Below are 19,581 nucleotides of genomic sequence, written 5' to 3' on the forward strand. Positions count from 1 at the left end.
ATGCACAATATTCATTCTTTTTCCACTGCAGCATGACTTTATATTATATACGGTACATTACAGCCAGGTCAGACCTTACTGCCCTAATTAAAAAAATTAAAATTAAAGCATGATTATATTTTATTTTGGTAAAATAATCGTAATCTAGAGACCTTTGCCTTTCATATAAGTCATGTCTGATACCACATGATTAACTAAAAGTCAACTTATTTGTTTTTCCTAAAATTTGGATAGGTGACAAGACTTTTGTCAGTTAGTGTAGTGTAACTGATTATTTATTGCAGCTTCAGCAAGCTCTGCTGCTGCCTTACTGATGTGTGATCACTGAAGCAGCTTTCACTGGGTGAGTTCAAAACTTTCAGCGCCTTCAGCCTTCTGCATTGTGGTGTTACAGTTTACAACTCCCTGTCCCACAACACTTGGTCTGTCCATTTATCCAGAGTTTACAGTGGCTGATTTCACAGTTAGTGGTGTAAACGCCATGCATGTTTAAGGTTTTATCAGTTTAAATATGCGGCAAGAGACGTTAGATAATGCAACGCTTGCACACTACTTGTGTGTGTCTCAGTGTTCAGATGTTAAGGTTTTCTCTTGATTATGAGTCGCATTGGACAGAGGTACTATTCAAACTAAATAGCTGGGTTTCTTATTGAGAGGTGGCCCATAACCACATACCGATAATCTGTATTATTAACATGACACAATTCAATAGTTATATTCAATGCGTGTAGGTATACTATTCTCAATAAATTGTTTTACAAATGTATAAAAGTCAAATGATACACAACTGACTAGAAGCACTTGCACTCGCATGTTATTTGTCCCCCTATCAAAAAGGAAGATGGTTTGATCCGGTGGTCCAGCACTGTTTTGTCACACTTGTTGAAGAAAAGGGTTCTTGCACTGTAAACTTGAATGGCCTATGGTACGTTGGTACAAATTAAGTCATTAAATGTTTTGAATGTTGCAATCTTACTGGCCATTCACACAGGGTGTCAGTGTCAACAATTCCCATTCACTTTGAATTGGTGATGTCAGGCGTTGTTGAACTGCATTGTGGATCCGTCAGCGCCACTTCAGAGGCGTTAATCGCTGCAAAAGTTGGGACTTTCTCAACTTTTCAAGCAGCGATGGAAGCGTCAGCCAATCAGAACGCTGTATGCAAATACACCAGCTCAGACTGTGTCTTATTGCTGACTAATTTCACTGGCTGACGCTGCTATGACAATTGCATCAGCCCAACTTCAGACGCCCTCTGTCAAGCTTTGACGCTGAAGCCCCGTGTGAATGGGGCGTGAGAGTACGGAAATATACTCATCGTCAGGCGGCTAATTTCCTCAGTCTGCTCAAGATGCCAGAGTTTTCTAGAAATTACTTGTATCACAGATTGTATGGTGTGTTTTCTGAATTTCTGAGCAGAATTTGTCACAATTTTTGTGCCATTTCAGTAAATATATACACACATTTACATATCTTAATACTTAACATTACATTTCTTACCTGAAGAACCGTTGATTTCTGTAATTTATATAAATGAGAGCAATTGGTCCAAATTTTTGTACAAAGGTCTTGTTTTGATTTTTTATTTTTTTTTTACCTCATGCAATCTCCTTATGCAATTTTGCAGTTCACCAAGCTTGAACTTTTGAATACAGCGAAATGTGAAACTTGTCGCACAAGCTTGTGTTTCTGGTCTGCCACTTTCGTATACATACAAATGAAAGTCTATGGGGCGAAAAATATAGTGTGACCGCAACTTAAGGCTATTTTGTTTGCTTATTAAAATGTTATCAAATATTATTAAAAGTACAGAGCTGTTCTGAGGAATATGCACCTTAAATGACTTCTATTGTGATCTTCTGCTTGTAAATCAGATGAAATAACTTAACTGTCAAGGGGGTGGATGATGCCATTGCAGGTTTTAATGTAATGCAAAGAAAACCATGCCAGATTTATAAAAATGACTAAAATGCCATAATTAAACTATATCTGTAAAACCAGTCCTAAAACTTGTTTAGTTAACACTTTAGTTTAGGTCACAATTCATGCTATTAACTACTGGCTTATCACCTCCTTATTATTAAGATATTTACTGTTCATTAGTAGTTATAAAGGATCATTTTATAAGGCATTTCTAATCCTACACAAAACCTAAGCTCAACTTCTACCTTACTAACGATTAATAAACAAATAATTAGTAGTTATTAAGCTAGAAGTGCTAGTTAATGGTTTGTTAATATTGTGAATTGTGACGTAAACCAAAGTGTTACCCTTATTAATTTCAACGACATCCCAAGCTCAAGAAGATTCATTAAAACTAATTGTTGAAAACAGACTTGTTCCTGGTTATGGCTTTCCTTCTTCTCTGCATATCCTTTTGAGGGATCCTGGTGTTGCAAGCACATGGACGATGTTTATTTTTACCAAGGTAACTGCTTTGTGCCATATTTCAGTGCATTTTATGAACCTATAATTACAGAGTAGCTCAGAGTTTGCAGAAGAAGCTGTTATTGAGGAAAGGGGCAGGACAAACTATATTTGTCTCGATTTAAACTAGTGGCCCAGGAATAAATGGAGCAAAGTACTTTTGCTCGTTTCAAGTGAGGGGGTGTTTACGGAAGGCGTCTTAAAAGGCCCTGCAGCAAGTAACTCCATATACTCTCATGCTTTGTATTTCTCTTATACATGCAAAAAGCCTCACATATATTGCACTGACTGTAAAGCTTTGTTGTCAGTTTTTTTTTATATTTGGCGGTAGAGCTGCCATATTGATTTTGCATATTGATGTGTGCATCCGCACTAATCACACCGCAAAGATATGTAGTGTTGAGTTGATTTTGCAGTGTAGTTTTTACATTTACATATACAAAACCATAATGCAAGCACAGTTTATTTTACTTTTATTTTTGTTGTATTTATCTATGCTCGTAGTTTATCACATGTTATGCATGATTCACTCCCCTACAGAGTTATCCCAGTCAATCAAAATAAATACATTCTGTAACACTTTAGGGACTAATTCTTACTATTTGCTCTCAGCTAGTTACTTTTTAGCATGCATGTTATTGAGATATTGGCTGTTTATTAGTATTTTTATAAAGGATGTGTTCTGTATGGTTATTCTACATTCCTGATCCTACCCAATACCTAAACTACATTAATAACTCTTAATAAGGAGCAAATTATGAGTTTATTAAAGCAGAAGTAAAAATGGTTTGCAGTTTTTCCTCTAAGATTTTTTCCAGCTGTGGCGGCAGGCCTTTTTTGCACAGATCTACCTACTACCTGTGGCGTTATTTCAATGAGAAATGTTGTGTGCGCAGTATTACAAGTTAAGATCGCATTTAAGTATTAGCCTATGTGCATGCAAATCTCTTTGCTTGCGCACAGATTTCCTCTGCTTGTGCACAAAACTTCTTGCACGCCCTCAAATATACACTGCTGAAGCGCAGATCTTTTTGTGCGCTCTCAAATAAACGCTGCTGAAGTGCAATTTAGTGCGTTTATGTAACAAGTATGTCTCCAACATTTATTAGATTTGCTAGGAATACTTATGAATGTCTCCAATAGACCTACAGAGCGGTATTAATGCGTCCTCAAGGAAAGTGAAACAGCTATACGTCCTGTTTGCTGGCATCACTCACCAGTCAGTCAGTCAGTCAGTCTGCACGTAACCTTAAAGGGTTAAACAAATGATGCACAGCACTACTACGGTTACAGAAAAGTTTGTGCTTTTATAAATCATTTATCTTTTCTACGTTTTGGAGTGATTATCACCCGCTAATAAAAGAAACACGACTGAATGTTTTGAATGAAAAGCTGTAATGTAGCCGTGGCGGAATCAGTTTTGTCGTTTCGCCCCACAATGGAAGAATGAATGTAGTGGAAACCATGGTTTGCTAAGAGTGAGAACTAAACTAAACTAAAGTGACCAAAAATTATTTTCAAGTATAACAAAGTAAATGGCAAAATATGTAGCAGAAAAACAAAATATCACAATGTCAGATCTTTCCAATATCGTGCAGTCCTATTTTACGCGAATATAAGCTATTCAAATGCCAACCCTTTCCTATTTTCATCCACATTTTGACATGAACAAATCAGTTTGAGCAAATGCAGACAACGATTAATATTTATAACCTCATCGGATTGTCAGAAGTAGTTGTAGGTCTTATTGTTTTCATTAAAATTGTTTAAGGAATTACTTGTGTGTAATTGTGAACTAGGTTATGATACTATGGTAGTATCATGATACTATGGCTCCAAAATACTAGTGGTGCCACTGTAGTTTGTAAATCGTAGTATTGTCAATAATGTTCCATCTACAATACATAATGTTGCAAGTGGAAAAGTCATTAAAATGCTCACACATTTGTGCAACAATGGACCATTTTATTTGAATAGTCTCTGGAGCTCTTTAAGGTTGCAAACAGTCTAGAATTTACGCCTTTTATGGGAGCCTAATGTATGTTTTCTGACGCTTCAGTTCGAATCTGTACCAGTTCATTTCTGCTCCTGTCAATATAATTTATTAGCTACAAAAACACTGACAATCTTTTAAATGTGTGACTCACAAAGTTAAATTTTAAATCACTATGGATTTTTACCCGATAAAACTGAAAAAAAAAAAAAGAATAGACACTAGTAACATTAAAACAATTTTGACTATTTCATGAACCCCAGTTTAGTTGAAAAACTGCTCGTTTTGTATCTAATTTAATTTGGTTTAATTTGTATCGTTATTTTAGTGTATTTTGGTTGGTCAGTTATCTACAAAATAAACAAAAAGAAGGATTACCTTTTAGGTGAAGTGGCGTGCAAATACTTTTTTTTAATAATAAGGAAATCATTAATTCAATTCAAGTAGACCTATTATAACATATAAACTAATATTTCTGACCACTACTTGGTACCACGATACTTCAGCAGGTATAGTATCGTAACATGAATTAGTGGTATCACGACAACCCTAGTGTGAGCTAGACTTTACCATGTATGGTTGAGTAATAGTGACCATTTCATGCCAGAATGGATTTTTTCTTGCATATAATGTTTGTGCTTTAGCTTATGACTTTATTATTTACCTCACATTTTTAACCTTTGTCTTTTCAAACAGCTAGTTTTAACCAGGACTGCTTGTTTTGCCTGCTTTGGTTGTTTTCAGCTTGACTGTCAGGATGTGGCAAGTTGGCAGGTTCGTTTTCTGTAGTACTTTTTGTTTCCTTTGCTGAAAAGATTTATGAAAGCATCCTCTTTTGCGTGCCCATTTGACTGGTGATTTAAAGGGTTTTAGCCCTCCTCAGGCCTAGAGTTTCCTTTTCGAGTCAACGGAGCATGACTCAAAAAGGACAAGAGACATCCAGAGACACTGCCCCACCATCTAATAAGCACAGTAAACTGCTCTGGGGAAACTTCAGATGATGAACTACTATAGTTCCACCTGATCTCACACAGATTTAACGTTTTTAATTTCATGTTTGTGATGTTGGGTTAAGCCAGGGTCAGTTTATTTGTTTAGAAGTAGTGGTCAAATTCATGTTCTCTGTGTTTAGAGGATTTTCTCAGTACGATTACAGCCTCATTTTGAAGGCCCATTAAGAGGGAGTTCTCTCCAGTCAGGGTTAATCCATTCTGGCACATTCCTGCTGGGAGAATCCTCAGGGTTCTGATCCTCCCAGACACCCCTTCTGAATGAGGACTGCCCTTAATGTGCTCTCTACGACCTTTATAGTGTTTACAGAAGGTATTTGGATCTTTTCCATGGTCAGCTGAGCAAATTTTGGTTCTTTAGCATATTTATTTTAGCATTTTATTCTTTGTTCTACTTCATTATTTTTAATAAACCTTTTTGAGGATGGATGGATGAATGGTTAGTCTGTAAGTGTGTGAATATACACTGGCCTCATGGTTCAGCTTGATTACAATTGACATCATTGATTTGGTTAAATTCAAAGTCATATTGCCTCGTGCAATGCACTTCATCTTCAGTTTTTAATACACTTCATGTGTATTATATTATGGCTGCACGAGTAATCGAATAAAGATTATGATCTTGATTCAACCCTCCTCCACATGATCTTCAATTCAGCCAATTATATTTTTAAGTTCATAAGAGAGGCGTAAAGGCGGTCACACAAGTCTTTACATTGTTTTATTAACGTTTTTTAATAACAGCAATGTGGACCTCTCCAAATATTGTTGAAAGAGTCAAATACTGTATTTATAAGTCACAATTCACCCAAAAATGTATTTTTTGTGATCATGTAATGTATTCACGGACAGGAAATCACATGCAAGCTGACCGTGAACTGTGGGTCTTCCACGCGCCGTGAATGGTGTCTACTTTAGTGAACAGAACCAGCATTGATGGGGGATAAAAAGTAATAAAGTTGTAAATAATGTTCATTTTGTTGCTTTTTAGGATAGTTTCTAAATCTTTCATTTCACTTAAAGAAAACGCGCTTCTTGAACATATCAAATAAGCGATAACGGCATGTCCATCATTGTGTTCAGCTACTCAGTGAGTGGGAAAGGAGAACATTTATACTCCATACAGCGATTTAAGAGATCTTAGAGTCTACCGTACATTCAATGTTAGCAGAAGAATGTCTCGGCAAACTCACAAGCAACAAAGTATGCCCAGATGTAGGCTTTTAACATATTTGAAACCCTTGTAATTCCTTGCATGTGAGTCTTGCCTCTCTTGCCATGGTATGCTTATCGAATACTCATCTCGCCTCGCTTGCTATAGTATGCTAGCTCAACAAATGATGTCAGAAAACCATTAGGAAATTGTAACCGATTATCAAACCCATAATGAATCATCTTCATCTGCTGCAGTCACATCGCAGGACGTGCAATGTAAAGTTGGATTATAACACATCAGAATATTGTGGAGTCATTGCAAAGCACCAGAGTGTCTTTTTGGTGCATCCCAGCCACTAGCTCCCGATCCAAAAGACTTTTTATTATAGGTTGTAATCTAGTCATGTTATGTCTAGTAATGTTGCAATATGTGTTTGTACAATGATGGCTGGTTTCTTTACTTGACAGCTCAGATTTGAATTTCATAATTTATTTTTCTTGGCAGAGTTTGAGGTTTACTGTATTGTAAGATGTATTATTGACACCTTATGCCGAGTTCAGACTGCATGATTTTCAAAGTAGTCGTGTCACAAATGTTTACACACTGCCTGACAATCTGGGTTTGCGTTTTGTCGCTGCTTTGTTTACCTTGCATGACAATCTTGGTTAGCGTTTTGTCGCTGCTTTGTTTACACTACAAGATGGATCGGCCACAGGGGCTTTCACATTGCATGACTTTACAATAGGAAGAATCGCCAACAACTTCATCCATACTACGTCTCACAGCCAAAAACACGTAGTATATCTTTTGTAATTAACTACATAATGAGAAAGAAGCCTTTATTGGGGTAGAAAATATACATATTTGCTCACCTGGGTTTGAAGGAAATTCGCAAAAATTTCTCCTCAACTTTCTTTTTTGACCCGGTTGCTGTACTGCTCACATGACACGTCAAACAGACACGGGTGCTCCTGCCAAATTTACACTAGTTTTTTCTCCATTTCTTGGTTCCCAATAAGCTGAAATGCACTTTTAACTTGCAGGTAGACACACACACACACACACACAAACACTAGTCTAGTGAAAGCTACTCTCTCATTGGCTGTAGGCAATTGCTGATGTTATTTTCAGTCAAAATTTCACAGGACAGGATTTGAATCGCCGACAGCTGCAGATATTTAGCACTCCAAATATCTCACAGGCATCGGCAACTCATCTGCGCTTCCCTCTGGTCGCATCTTTGATAGTTCACATTGTATGATTTAAACTCGCGTAAACGAGCACCAATTTGCCTGTGATTTCAGGCATTTTACGCCGATTTCTCAAAACCTGTCGGCGAGTCAAAATCTGGGCTAAAATCATGCAGTCTGAACTTGGCAATACAGATGTTGATGTACCTTAAAATTTGCTTTGATTGTTTAGTGTTTTTACTTAACCATTGCACACACTTTTTAACATTTTATTTATCAAGTTTAAGAGTCTCTTTAAAACTTGTTTTATTTTATTATAAAGACATCAGATATTTTGTTTAAATATTTTAGTTTTCGACTATTAAAACTATTTGCCGTAGTAATGTTGGTTAATTAAAATAAAGTGGTCAAAAAAACCTAATATTCCCAAATGGATTGTTAAAAAAGTCATCAATAATAATCAATTCCGAATGATATAAAACATTATATCATGCTATTTTTTTGCAGTATCGCCCAGCTCTAGTTTCCGGTTGTATTAAAACTCCAAAATCAAGCTTTCATTTTTGTATTTGGTGTATAAGTATAATCTGTTTTTGCAGGTCAAGGATCTTATTTGTAATAATAATGTTAGTGTGTAACTTCTGTGTTGCCTACAAACATTTACTGCAGCACTTTATAGTTGATTTATAAACCCCAAATTAGATTTAATTTGATTCCAAAATAAATGCAATTGACAAGACTGGTAATTACGATACTCGATTTCTGTGTTTGCATCTCTGGATGCTGTTCTAGGATACGACTGACTGGTAAGGGTGTATAGTAGGCATTGTTGTCAAGCCCTGAATGCCGCTCTTGCCGCAGCTGTTGTCAAAATGAGCTTGTGGGTTTCGGTGACAGTGACATATGTGCCCTTCATGTTCAGGGCACTATGTCTTCCCGAAACCATGATTAAACTCATTCCCTATAAATGCTGAGCTGGACTTCTGAGCTAAAAACACTCAAGGGTTGAATCCTCAGTCTTTTTCTCCTTGTCTGCGCTTGCCCGACTCTGGCCTTTCATGTTCTGTGTGATGGAATAAAGGAACAGAGTAAAGTTAATCTGCTTTGCAAAATTGACTGTTCATATTAGAAAGGTGACACATCAGTATTCAGGGGACTAATCTGTCTTTCTTTTGCTTTCACAGGATTCGTTGGACTTAGCAGCACATCTTCAGCATTTTTAGCTGGATTTTAACCTTTCCCATCTGACGCCGGCCATGGAATCGGTAAATCCCAATTCTTCTTTCTTGATACTTAGCGGTTATTGGCTTATTTTTAGTGTGGCGGTTGGGTGTTGAAATACTGAAGAAACGTGCGTGAAGCTGCAGTGTCTGTTAAATTCTGCTCTGCTTATTCTGGAGATACTGTTCTGTTCTAGGGAGCTTGAAAATGGTGATTAGGCTTTTTGAAGTCTTTCCTTTCAGCGTATAGCTTTTATATATGTTTGAACACGCAGCCTTTATTTGTGAGCGTGATGCCACAGAGTTTGTTGGCGCCGCTGCTAGTACCAACAGGCAGGTGGACGGCTCAGCTGTGGAATGTGTGCATTAAGAGCAGGGCTTACTGCATGCCTGGGCCCTGCCTGTTGCTGCTTTTGTTAAGGGTTTTTGTTTTTGAGTGTGGATTTTGCTCCGCGTAGAGGCTTTTATAAAAATGGGTCACTGCTTGCAGAGAGCTCGCTGTCTCTAATCTGGAGTCCCACTCCAGCACACAGCTCATGTGACCATGCTTCATCAGTAAGCAGTGGCAGCCTATGACTCTGTAGAGACACTGCCTTTCCCCTGTGGAAACTAGCAGACCTGTGTACGCACAAACCATGTAGCTTTGGCTGCTGCTTTAAAAGTATAGTTCATCCAAAAGATGCAGTTCTGTTATATATACTCATTCTTTAAACCAAGACTCCTGTGGAACACAAATTTGTGTAGCCATTATATTTTAACAATATAATTGAAATGGGACTAATGCTGTAAATATCCTTATATTATACCCACACTGAACTGAGCAAAACTGAACTTCAACTCTAAAAAATGGACTGACTCTGTTTCAATTTACTATAATCTTCTATGTGAAACTGCTTTGGCACAATCTACATTGTAAAAGCTCTATAGAAATAAAGGTGAATTGAATTGAATTATGACAAATACTCACCTTACATCAGTCCATAATACCTTTGCACTACATTCTGGTCTTTTGAGGCATTTTGTACATTGTAAAATATCCATAAGTTACCAGTTTTTCATATTATGTGATTCATGTTTTTATTTTTCCCCATTTATACTTTTGAATAGAGTTATGGGACCTTGATCTTTCTTCCAACAGCTTTTAACCTCAAAAGTTGCTTACGTGATTTTTTTTTGTACATTTTGAATAGTTTAAAGTGATATATTGTCTTGGTGTTGTATATTATTCTACAATAATCTCATAATAAACTTGTATAAACAGTGCATTTTCTGTTATTTTACTGACTGATTTTTTCTATTTCTTATACATTATATTATTTCAAGCTACAAAAATGTCAATAAAAGTCACTGTTTAACTGTAGTTTGAAATTTCAACATTTATATTCAACAAAACTGAGATCAAGCTCCCACAATGCAGCTCACATCTGTGAATAAAAGAAAAACACTTGTGAATCACAAAAATGTTAAAACTGTTGATTGACATATTTTTTTTACAATGTAGTCTCTATTAAAATGTTTGCACTTATATAAAGTGGAAGTTTATTTGTTTCCTGTGATGGTGTGGGCCTGCCAGTTCTGTGGCTCTGAACTAAAAGCTAGTCCATTATAGTTATCTTTTTACATTTAATAAAAACAGGCCTTGTTGCATTGTGGTGTTTTAAGACTATAGCCTATTTAGTAGGTTTTTGCAGAGTGTTATTTTAAAGGCTGTTTTAATGCTACTTATTGATCAGTTTTCTATTGTTCTGCAGTGTTGTTTTGTATAATTAAGCTGTGCGTGGGCTGGTGTTGAGTCTATTGATGATGATGATGATGATGATGATAATGTCAGGCAAATGAATTGCATATTTGTGACATACTTTTTGTGGACCTCATTGAGGGATTTGACTGTGTGTAAATGTTTAAGGTTTTTATAAGCGTAGGTTATATGCACATATTTTTTTCCTGTCTATATTTGGGAGCTTTAAGCTTTTAGGATGCAAGTCCACCAAAGCATGTTTGCACTGCAGAAATGTGAGCACTGTTGTTTGTTTTTTCTGTTGTTGTCAATAGAAGTGTTGCATTTTAAAATGCCAGCAGTGTAGCATGCCTTTTATGCTCAGCACAGATATGCAAAAAAAAAGTATTCAGTTGGCACAAGTATTTAGAGTAGTCAGTTTGTACTTTTACGTAAACGATTATCAAATTTGATGTAGTACACATCCTTAGTTTGGAACTAATTTATTGTTTTGAGTGATGCATGGTTTCCGTTACATTTGTTCTTCCATGGCGGGGCGCCACACCAATTTTAATTCCCACCAAGACTACATTACAGTTTCCCATTCGAAACCTTCAGTTATTGCTGTTTCCTTTTTAATAGCAGGTTATAATCGCACGAAAGCATATTAAAATGTAGGTGAATTATAACAGAGCAAACTTTTCTGTAATCTTAACTGTTTAAGCTTACATGCTGACTGACAGGTCTCCACGATGCTTATCACAACCAGCAAAAACATTGTAGTTTTCAGTTATGATGAACACAGTTTTCATAACTATACTATCTATAAGGTCTATGGCTCTGTATACAATGACTTTATCTTGCTGGAGTGTATAACAGTTTCACTTTACTTGATGACGCATCAATGCCTTTCTCTAGAGACTTTCAAAAATATTCCTAGCACATCTAATAAATCTATATATTTATTTTTAAGGGTGTGCAAAAAGTTTTGTGCACAAGCAGAGGAAATGGATGTGCAAGAAAAGAGATCTCGACTTGTAATACTGTGCTCACATTTGTCATTGAAATACCGCCCTAGGTAGTTGGAAGATCTGTGTAAAAGGCCTGCCACCACATCTGGAAAAAAATCCTAGAGGAAACACTGTAAAGTATTCCTTTATGTTGTTTTTATTTAGACTCTGCAGCTTGCAATGTCCTGAATTCTGCTTACCAATTTTAAGCCAATTGTAATGTATTGTTTTAGTTCAATTTGGAAATTCCCCAACCAGCGCAGAGCCCAGGGGACCAGAGTGAGTGCTCCGACTTGGCCCCCCCTGGTCCTTCCTTAAAGCTTTTACTGGAGCATCATATTGCTACAGTTCTTTTTTTCAGCACTCAGACTAGAAGAATGCCACATTATCAAACATACAGCAGTCAAGTTCCTCTTTTACCCTTTGAAATTCTGATAGTTTCCTCCATTTCGTGGTTGCTGCTCTAGAGCTCAGAGATCCTCTGCTGTTTACTTCAGAAATCAGAACATATCTGCTTACTGTCAGTGGAAACCAAGGAGGCTGATCACAAAGCTCATTATGCCGACAGCACACACTGTATGTGTGTGTGTGTGTCTGTGTTTTCCTCACCCCACCCTCTCAAAACCCCTTCCACATCTCATGTGATGCCAGTCACATGGTTTCCCGGCATCAGGAGCAGTAAATCAGAATCAGATTTTATTTTTAACCTCTCTAAATCCACCGCTATGCTGTGTCGGTTAGCAAAGGCACTTGCTCTAGCCCTCTCTACCTCCATTTCCCCTTGAACCCCACACGCATGCCTCCCTGCCTCGGATTTGATCATATTTGCAGCATTTTTTTTTGCTGACTGCACCGGGGTGGTGTTTGGCAGCACTGCAGATGAAAGGAAGCCCTCTGCTCATTACAAGCGTGTTTTTCTTGTCCTCGCCTCTTTCCAGAGCAGCTCTGTCCCTCAGTGAGATTAGTCTGTGCTACTCCAGTGGGGAAATGCAGCCTTGCCAGTCAAATTACATAACTCTCATAGCCAGGCTTGAGACAACTATAGAGGCTTTGTTCCCAAGTTACTCCTCCTCCTCCCTTTCCCTCTCGGCGGCCCACATGTTAATGTGGTATTGAAAGAGTCTGTGTGCTGTGAACAGGCTCAGCTCTGTGGTGAGAGAGCAGAAATCTTGCATCATTAACGTGCACAATGGCATCATGCTTGTATGCGAGCACCAAGATTAGAGCGGCAATCAGGCTCTTCCTGTGAAAGACAACTTGAGCTTGGGACTCTTCTAATAGTGAAGTCACGTGCTTGTCTCTTTATGAGTCAACCTCTTACTGTATAAGCGGGACTGTGACACGCTCTGTTCATTTTAGGACAGCAATGTGTTTCTGTTTTGCTCAGAACAACACATTTCAACTTTTGAAGGGTTTGTACAAATAAGTTTACACACAAGGTGATGCTATTAACCATGCCTCAGCACAATTTAAAAGGCAAAGTCCAGCTATTCAGGAAATTTCAAGTTAAATTTTTAAGTATGCCTAGACTTTTCAGACAAACATTCAAATGAGACCAGACCCTTTGGTGGGCAGAGTATTAGAGTGCTTCCCGCAGGTTTGAAATTTGGGGGGTAGCTGGATTAAAACACACCATTTACCCACATCACATAAATAGTTAACAATGTATTGTTTGTCGCATATTATTTAATTTCTAACACTAATTTTATTTTTATGACCCTGTTAAACACCAAGTAAAACAAAAAGACATGCATATGTAACATATTAACATTAAATAAATAAAATAATCAGCAAATGAGAATTAAATGACAGAACAAGGAATAAAAACAGATAATATCTCTAAAAAAATCCAAATTACAAGATTAAAACTTGTGGATTATTTAAATAAGGCAAATGTGTTGATTAACCATTATTAATGGTGTACATGCATTTTGCAGCCAGTTTAGACCAGTCATTTTATCCTCTTTGAGTATATAGTATAGTAAAGAGTCGTTTAGATTTGAAAAAAATGAATTATGTAATGTTTCTGTTGCTCTTGCGAATGTGTACGCAGTCAGCCGCGAAGCTTAAGTGACAGGGCAATACAAAAACAGAAATGAGCTTTAGAAAGCAACATTTTAGGAGATTTAGGAACCTGGACACATTTTTTAGGTTCCAAAAAGGCACGACTCTGTTGGTCTGCTAAGCACCTGAGACTGTCTGGAAGTGTTGTTTACAGGTCTTGCGCACAGAGCGAAACGAGTAAACGAGAGATTTTCCACTAATTATTAGATCACGGATGTTTGGTTATATTGGGCGGACACACACAAAAAAAGCATGATGATAATAATAGTATAAAAAGTGTCACTTAATAGTAGAAAGAGTTAATTTATAATAAAACCAACCTTTTTATCACCGTGGACTGGTCAGCACTTGACAATTTTACAGCAGACTGGGGGTAGTTGCGGTGGTTCTTAGGTTGCTACGTGTCCATCAACTGTTTTCTCAGAGGATGACAAGCTGACAATACATTGCTATCACTATGATACAAGTTTTATTTAGAAATAAGAAATTACAAAGCACTGCAGTGTTTGTGTGTTCTGTGTTTGTCTGAGATGACTTGCGCTCACTCTAGAAAAGACGCAATATGCAAATGGCCCCTAAAAGGCCACCATCATTTGCGATCTCCATCAATTGATCTTCTTGCACAGACATGCTGGATTCACCTGATTTATTGACAAATGGGTTATGGATCCATTCCATGCAATTCTCGACTCCTTTACTGGGCCTTTTCCCCTACGCAAACAAACTTTTCAAAAACGTCTGTTTCTCACTCATTTTGCTACTTGTGGGTTAAATTTGGCCGCTCAAGTGACCGAGATGTAAGCGAAAGAATACAGTCATTTTTCAAAATAAAAGATTTTTTCAGAACAAAAGATCGTTCAGACTCGCATAATAAATAAAACAAAATTAATTAATGATTTCTTGTGTGGCCTGGTACTAATTGATCCACAGACCACTGACTTAATATGCTTGGGCGGCTGTTAGTAAATGCCCAGGTAAGATCTATGTGTGGGAACCACTGTATTGCGTGTACGAGCTTTTTATCAATAGACTGTTTGTGAATGGTATTCATTGTGCTTTAGAATTTAAGCATGTGCAAATTCCTCACAACTTGTTTAGCATAAGGGACTTTTGAGCTGTATTAAAATGCAATAATTCATGCATGGATGCACACTTTTCAAATTTAATGGAAAAGTATACCATCTGGGTACCTTTGGCATGCTGTTTTCGGCGTGATTTGGAATCCACTATAGGTCCCAGTATTCAGTGCTGGTCCTGCCAGTTGCTCTGGGTTTTAATTGGTTGCTGTATAGCTAATTTCATTTGGACTCAGCACTGTAATATACTGTTTTTAGCGCAAACGTGCTGAGAATGTTTGACAGCAGAAGCATAGAGGAAGTGCTGTAGGGTGGTTGTGGTCATGGGTGTGGTCCTCTTCCTCCGGATTACATGTGTAGCAGTTTTGTGCAGAGAAGTGCATCTTTAAGCTCTTCACTTGCCTCATCACTCATCTACCCTTCTCTTTTGGCAAAGGAATGGACATGTCCATTTAGTAAATGAAGATATTCTCATATTGAGTGGGAAGTGCTGCCAAGACCATATAGCCAATGTCCTTCTGCTTGTGTCCAACACTAAAGAAGATGTTAAGCACTGAGACTCATGGTTATGGCTCTTTGGGTATAAAACAAATCACTGTGTTGTGATGGAACAGGGGAAGGTGTGATTTTTAGTATGTCAAAGCAGGGTTTTTTGATTTTTTTTTCTCTTAGTATGGTTTTAGTATAGTCTTAGTACCTTAGGATGGTCTTAGTACCTTAGGATGGTTTTAAAACCAGGTGTCCAAACTCTGTCCTGGTGAGTTTAGCTCCAACCCTAATCAAACAAACCAGAATTAGCTAATCAAGCTCTTACTAGGTATACTAAAAACATCCTGGCAGGTGGGTTGAAGCGAGTTTGAGCTAAATTTAGCAGGACACCCTCCCCCCAGGACAGAGTTTGGACATCCCTGTCTTAGTACCTTAGTATGGTCTTAGGATGATCCTAGTATGATCTTAATACCTTAGTTTGGTCTGGTATAATCTTACTATGATCTTAGTACCTTAGTATGGTCTTAGTATGATCTTAGTACTTTAATATGGTCTTAGTGCCTCAGTCTGATCGTAGTACCTTAGTATGGTCTTAGTACAGGGGGGTCCAGACTCGGTCAAGGAGGGCCGGCTTCCTGGAGAGTTGAGCTCCAACCCTAATCAAACACACCTGAACTAGCTAATCAAGCTCTTTCTATACTAGAAACATCCTGGCAGGTGGGTTGAAGCAAGTTGGAGCAAATCTAACACGACACAGGCCCTCCAGGACAGAGTTTGGACATACCTGTCTTAGTACCTTAGTATGTTCTTAGTATGGTCTTAGTATGATCTTAATTAGGGTTGTAACAATATACCGGTATGACGGTTTACCACGATTTGAACGTGCACGATTATCATACCATGAACAATTGCATATCAACGGTTTTAACCCTTAAAGACCGAGACAGCCGCCCGCGGCTAAAAATAAGTATTGCTCTTAAATGTTTAATAACTTTTGATCCGCTGATCCGATTCATACAATTCAAAGATTGGTATAAAGAAAAGAGTCTCAGCTTTAAAGTGCTGTATCACATAACATTCGCGCTTTCAGAGGCTCCGGAATCAGTGCGGTTACGTCATCAACATTTGACAACGCTGATTTGACAAAGAAACGCTCGTCACTGTGTCTCCGGACAAATCAGACATGATACATTGATGCATTGTCCCTCCTCCATGCCCAGATTGGTTCAAACTCGCTATATCACAACCAATAAGCATAGGTTTCGCTTTTGTTTGTGGACCAAGCTTTTTGAACAACACGGAATGAGAGATAGGCATACATTTATGCGCGGCTAAATAAAACGCAAAAAAAAAAAGTTTTGCATGAAATAATTCTCATACTAAGTACTTTTGCATGCACAGCAGCACAGAAACATGACAAAACAGTGACACAGCAAAGACGAACTGCTGCTCTTGCTGTTTTCAAAAGACACAAATGAAGGTGCAGCTGTTTGTCTGCATTGCAGACAACCACATCCAAATCCATATCGATAGACAACCATATCCATGCTGGCACATAAAACCTAAGGATGTTCCATATTGAATCTAGTTTCGTTATGTAACTATTTATAGTATAGTAAATATTTATATCTATTTTTTACTGAGGATTTGCACCATGTTTATTTGGACTTTATTTGGACTTTGACACATTATTTATTATTTTCTTATTTTTTTATTTGTTCATTGTAAGTGGTGTTGTTTATAGTAACTAAAAAATATATTATTTGGAAAAAGTCAAATTTGCTTCACTGTTCTATTATTTTGTAACATTTGTAACATACCGTATACCGCAAAACCGTCAAACCGTGGTATTGTTTTAGACGATTATCATACCGTGAAAAATTCATACCGTTACAACCCTAATCTTAATATGATCTTAGTACCTTGGTATTGTCTTAGTATGATCTTAGTACTTTAGTGTGGTCTTGGTATGATCTTAGTACTTTAGTAGGGTCTTAGTATGGTCTTAGTGCCTTAGTCTGATCTTAGTACCTTAGTATGATCTTAGTATGGCAAGAGTGATGGTGGTTTCCTCAGCCTCTTTCATGTTTCTTCTGCTTTCAATTGATTTGCTGTTGCACTGTGATGCAGGGTTTGAGTAGCATAATTGTCTGTGGTGCAGTCCAAAAGCAAAAACATAATTTTAGGTGTTTCACCAAACCTTCTTGAGCCACTGAAAGTTGAGCGTAAGACTGTGGTGTTGTATTATGCGTTTACATGGCATGGAATAAATATTAAGCCCACTTGACTGACAAGAGGCCCAATGAACTGCATAACCCATTGGAACAAATTAGAGTTTTATGTTCTAATCTGAGCCAAAGAGCCCTCCCATGGTGCCTCAGGGCAGTCATGATTTTAGCATGCTGATTCAGCTGTATGGTGCTCCGGCACGGTGATTAAAGCACACAGAGAGCTGTGGAGATGTTGCATTGTTTTCCATAGACACTCTTTCAAGTCGGCCTGTGAGCAGTAATTGGATTCTTTGTAAATGTAATGCGTTTTATCTTTACTGTGACAGTACAACGACGGAAGTCCATGTCTGTTTGTTATAGGAAGTATACGAAGTGTCAACTGCCAGTGCTGCATGAAGCTGACCATAGAACAGAGCGGGACCAAAATCTCATATCACCAAACAAGTCGTCTCTTATGCCAATAATAATAGAAATTACAATATAATACCTTTTCTGTATGTTCAGTCAATTAATAATTTATATGATGATCACCTCAGTGGGTGCACGTACCCTTTTTTTTGTCTGGTTTTCAAATGATTACCTGGAAATGTGGCTTGTCTCTCATTATTAATGGTATTTTTCAATATTTTTAATTACATGTTGCATTTATATGCACAAGCTTTAGAACTTTTGAAAACTAAACCTGAACATTTAAAATATGTTATTTTTATACATTGCCGTAGCAAAGATCTCTTTAGCATGATCGGCTGACTTTCGAGATGTGTGCAATGCATAAGAGAAATTCATATTAAATCTGAGGAAACAAATTAAATATAAAGCCTAATTGGTGCAGTTTCTTACAGCAACAACAACAAGAAAACATACAATTAAAACAAGTGGACTATTTTACACACATTTATAACAATTATCTTACCAGTGATGCATGGGTCACCTGATCCTGGGTGACAAGAGTCCGTGTTTTAGTTTAATTTCGTTTGTACACCTTACGTTTTGTGCATTAGTTTTCCAATTTTACTTAGAACTTCTGGCCAAAAGTTTGATTAAGAATGTTCAAATATAAAATAAAAGTAATTTAAATTTACTACACTTCAAGAACGAACAGTTACAGGTTCAATATAAAATATTGCAAAATGTCAACATTCTATGTTGTTATTCATTTTTTTGTTCGTATTCGTGTGGCGGCATGTAAGATGAGGAACAAGTATTATTGTAAACAATGTATTTTTGCGGCACCACTAATTAAAAAAATGAACAATAATATATTCCGATATACTTTATGTTGTCCATGTTACAGTTGTGCTCAAAAGTTTACACACCCCCTTAAGAATGTGAATAATTTGAACAAAATAAGAGAGATAGTCCAAAATGCATGTTATTTTTTATTTAATGCTGTCCTGAGTAAGATATTTTACATCAAATATGTTGACATGTAGTTCACTACACAAAAATCTTGCTGACATAATTAAAATAACCCCCTGCAAAGTTTACATACTCTTGGTTTCCAATACTGTATGTGGTTTCTTATTGATCTACGAGTGCTTTTTCTGCCTTGACATGGTTGTTCATGAGTAGGCGCACACAGAATCTGCGCGCGCAGAAATCTGCACATTATCGCAGATTTTTACCCCGTCATTGGGTCTATTTATTTACTTGTGTAAATGTGTATAAATTTTTATTTATTCAGTTTTTAAATGAATGTCAGTAATAATATTGACTAATATTTAAGTGTCGATTAGATTTTTTAACAATACAGTTTGTAAAGTAATATTTTCTGTCTTTCAGTTGATATATTATATGAGAGAATTGCTTTGTTTACTAAATAAGTGGATCTTAAAAAAGTAAAAAAAAAATATATATATATATATATGTATATATATATATATATATATATATATATATATATATATATTTATTTATTTATTTATTTATTTTTTTTACTATTTTTTTTACATCTAGTTTTTTAGTTGCAATACTCCCAAAATGATTCCACATAAATCC

At 36.9% G+C, this 19,581-nt stretch overlaps 2 protein-coding genes across 5 annotated transcripts in view; one reads left to right on the top strand and one right to left on the bottom strand.

Moving 5' to 3' along the window:
* The window catches only part of ankrd11 (ankyrin repeat domain 11), a 213,603-nt gene that overhangs the window by 57,018 nt on the left and 137,004 nt on the right, over positions 1-19,581 (top strand). For all 4 annotated transcript variants that reach the window (XM_087261895.1, XM_087261897.1, XM_087261896.1 and 1 more), the window contains exon 2: positions 8,961-9,041. The gene's annotated coding sequence lies outside the window, so the exon portion shown is untranslated. The remainder of the gene's footprint in view (positions 1-8,960; positions 9,042-19,581) is intronic.
* Positions 17,044-19,581, bottom strand: part of csnk2a2a (casein kinase 2, alpha prime polypeptide a) — a 471,730-nt gene continuing 469,192 nt past the window's right edge. The window contains exon 8 of the transcript XR_015494559.1: positions 17,044-17,250. The gene's annotated coding sequence lies outside the window, so the exon portion shown is untranslated. The remainder of the gene's footprint in view (positions 17,251-19,581) is intronic.

Source organism: Danio rerio, chromosome 7 (genome assembly GCF_052040795.2).
Source record: "Danio rerio strain M-AB ecotype USA chromosome 7, GRCz13ab, whole genome shotgun sequence".
NCBI classification, from domain to species: domain Eukaryota; kingdom Metazoa; phylum Chordata; class Actinopteri; order Cypriniformes; family Danionidae; genus Danio; species Danio rerio.